At 39.1% G+C, this 3,591-nt stretch overlaps 1 non-coding gene across 1 annotated transcript; it reads left to right on the top strand.

The window, feature by feature from the left end:
* The first annotated feature begins 3,111 nt into the window (after window positions 1-3,111).
* On the top strand, window positions 3,112-3,218 carry LOC131247534 (small nucleolar RNA R71). Its single transcript, XR_009171818.1, has one exon. It is a non-coding gene; the product is annotated as a small nucleolar RNA R71 (small nucleolar RNA).
* Window positions 3,219-3,591: the final 373 nt, after the last annotated feature.

The following is a 3,591-nucleotide window of genomic DNA, read 5'->3' as shown; positions in this document are numbered from 1 at the left end:
TAGGGATGCCCTGGGGAATCCTTTTTATAGTTGTGCAGCACCTCATTTCACACCTCTTTGGAAAAAAATTGAAAACTGCCTTAATTTTACACACTCCGTATAACTCTGCGTAACTTTGCGTGATTCGTTTGATGACATCAAACAAGCTTCGATGTTATCGAAGGTGTCTTTTATGCATGCTTTTTCCATGCTTTTGTAGCCTCATCCGGACTCTGTGACCGTCCATGTCATCGAACCTACCATTGATGTCATCGAGCATTGTTCAAGGAATCGATAATGTGTCCAAAATAGTCAGAGAGTTATTCCAATTTTTTCAATAAATTCGATGAATCTTTTGTAAAATCCTACATGTCCTAAGAAGGATCGCATGTCACGTATGTTCTTGGGTGGAGGTAAGTTAGAGATAAGATCAATCTTAGCCTTATCCACCTCAATTCCCTTGGATGAGATGATATGTCCAAGGACAATTCCCTTACGAACCATGAAATGACACTTCTTCCAATTTAATACCAAATTCTTTTCCTCACATCGCTTCAGCACACTTTTAAGATTCTCAAAATAATTGCTGACGGATAGACCAAAGACAGAGAAGTCATCCATGAAGACCTCTAAATATTACCCTGCCATGTTAGAAAAAAATACTCATCATGCATCGCTGAAAAGTGGCAGGGGCATTACATAGTCCGAATGGCATCCTTTCGTAAGCAAAGGTGCCAAAGGGACATGTGAATGTGGTCTTTTCTTGATCTTCAGGGGCTATCTCTATCTGGTCATAGCCCGAATATCTATTAAGGAAACAGTAATAGGAATGACTAGCTAGCCTTTCTAAGATTTGATCAATGAAGGGCAAAGGAAAGTGGTCCTTCCTCGTAACGGTATTTAACTTCTTGTAGTCAATGCACATTCTCCAACCAGTAGTGACTCTAGTTGGCATGAGTTCATTGTCGGCATTGGCTATGATGGTGATTTCGGACTTCGTAGGAACCACCTGAGTTAGACTCACCCATTGGCTATCGGATATAGGGTATATGATGCCCACATCCAATAGCTTAAAAACCTCGGCCTTAACCATTTCCTTCATGTTTGGATTTAATTTACATTGTGGTTGCTGAGAGTTCTTTGCATTATCCTCTCGATAAATGCGGTAAGTACAATCATAGGGTTTATTCCCTTATGGTTAGCAATTGATCATTCAAAGACTCCTTTGTGTTCAATGAGAGTAGAGATAAGCATACTCTCCAGTTCTTGCTCAAGGTAGGAAGAAATCAAAGGGCAAAGATTTTAGGTCAAGCTTTGGTGCCTTAAGGTTAGACGGTAGAGGCACTACATCAGTTTGGGGCAATTCTTTAAATTGTGGCCTCTACCGGTTAACTTCAAGTACTGACACAGTATATAGCGTGACACCCATCTCCTTAATCATATCATCATCTAAATCTTTGGAGTGGGCTAGGCACATCTCTAGAGAGTCAGAGGATAAGGTCAGAAGTGTTCTATCTTTCACGAAAGAATCAATCAAGTTAACATCGTGGGTATCGTCATCATCCTCTACTTGTTTGTTCATATTGAAAAAGATATTGAGCTCTAATGTCATATTCCCAAAAGACAAATTCTTGACTTCATTCCTACAATTGATAATTGCATTTGATGTGGTAAGGAATGAGCGACCAAGAATGACGGGAATTTGAGTTCTCATGTCCACAATGGGTTGAGTATCCAGGACGATAAAATCTACTGGGTAGTAGAATTTATCAACCTGGACCAACAAATCCTCAATTATCCCTCTCGGTACACAAACTAAGCGATTAGCAAGTCATAATGTTGTTCCTGTGGGTTTTAATTCACACAAACCTAGTTGTTCGTAGACCGAGTTACGCTCGTTCCTAAGTCAAGAAGTGCATGCTCAACTCGGTAGTTCCCAATTACATAAGCAATGGTTGAGCTATCAGGATCTTTGTATTTTTGTGGCACATCTTGCTTTAGGATGACACTCACTTTTTCAGTTAAAATGATTTTCTTTTGAATATTTTACCATCTTTTAGTCGTACATAAGTCTTTCAGAAATTTGGCATATGATGGTATTTGTTTAACAACATCTAGTAGGGGAATGTTGACCTTCACTTATTTCAGCACGTCTAGAATGTCATCAGAGTTAGAGAGAGGTTTTGGTGCAATCAACTGTTGGGGAAATGAAGCAATCAGCTTGTTTTGAGGTTCCAGTTCTAATACATGTGGAGTGTTGCTAGGTCTATCAGTTTCATCTATTTTCAGGTCCTTAGACTTTTCAGCCCTTACCGGAATAGATTTGTCAATTGTTTTCCCACTCCTAAGAGTAGTGATAGACTTATCCTACTCCATTTAATTTGAAGAGCTCAGGTTGCTAACTTCATATTGTTGTTTTGGATTAGGAAGAGGTTGAGTTGGAAGGCTTCCTTTTTTCCCAATCACATTTTTTGTCTCAAGCCCTTGAATGGCCTTTGTAAGGTCTTGAAAGGCTTGTAGCATACCCTGATTGAAATGCTCTTAATTTTGAAGATGCTTTAGAACCGGATCCTCTTGAGGTTTCTCTTAATTTAAAATTTGATTAGGGAATACTTGAGGAGAAGCAGTTTGTCCATTCCTCCAACTGAAATTTGGATGATTTCTTCGATTAGGATTGTATGTATTTGAAGTGGATCCACTAAAAGGTCTTTGGTAATTGTTCATGGCATTATATTGCTCATTTAGTACCTCTTGGAAAACAGGTGTTGTTGGACAAATTTCAGTTGTGTGAATGTTGCAAGCACAAAACTGTAAACAGTTTTCTTAGCCTTATCCTTCTTTAGTTCCATGGCCTCGAGGTTTCTTGTGAGATTAGCCACTTCAGCATTTATATCATTATCTTCTTTCAGAAGATAAATTCCACCCCTCTTCTTTGATTGAGTAGGCCAAGAAGTGGCGCTAGATTTTGGGGAGATGTCCCATGATTATGTGTTTTCAGTAAGCTTGTCAAAATAATCCCACACATCATCAACCTCTTTATTAATGAATTCCCTATTGCACATTGTCTCGACCATTTAGCGCATGGAAGAAGTCAGCCCATCGTAAAAGAAACCTATTATTCACCAAGTTTTAAAACCATGTTGTGGGCATGAATTAACAAGATCCTTGAACCACTCCCAACATTGGAAGAATGTTTCATCTTCCTTTTGGGTGAAGTTCATGATTGATTTTCTATGGGTGTTCATTTTATGATATGGGAAAAATTTCTTAATGAACTCCCTTGTCATGTCGTTCCATCTGCCAATAGATCGTGGACGTAATGAATGCAACCACATCTTAGCTTTATCTTTTAAGGAGAAGGGAAAGAGTTTCAGCCTAACCGTGTCATCGGACACGTTAGGAAAATATAAAGTGGCTATGATCTCATCGAACTCTTTTAAGTGTAAATATGGATTTTCAGATTCAAGTTCATGAAATTTTGAAAGGAGTTGGATCACCCTGGCTTGATATCCATATGTTCCGTATTTTCTGGAAAAACCATGCATGTTGGCGTGCTCACCCCCGCCGGTTGTAAATAATCTCGCAAAGTACGAGGTGGGGGTTCTTGATGCA

This window comes from Magnolia sinica, chromosome 5 (assembly GCF_029962835.1).
Source record: "Magnolia sinica isolate HGM2019 chromosome 5, MsV1, whole genome shotgun sequence".
NCBI classification, from domain to species: Eukaryota; Viridiplantae; Streptophyta; class Magnoliopsida; order Magnoliales; family Magnoliaceae; genus Magnolia; species Magnolia sinica.
The sequence above is the reverse complement of the archived record's forward strand: the minus strand, read 5'-3'. Positions and strand labels throughout refer to the sequence as shown.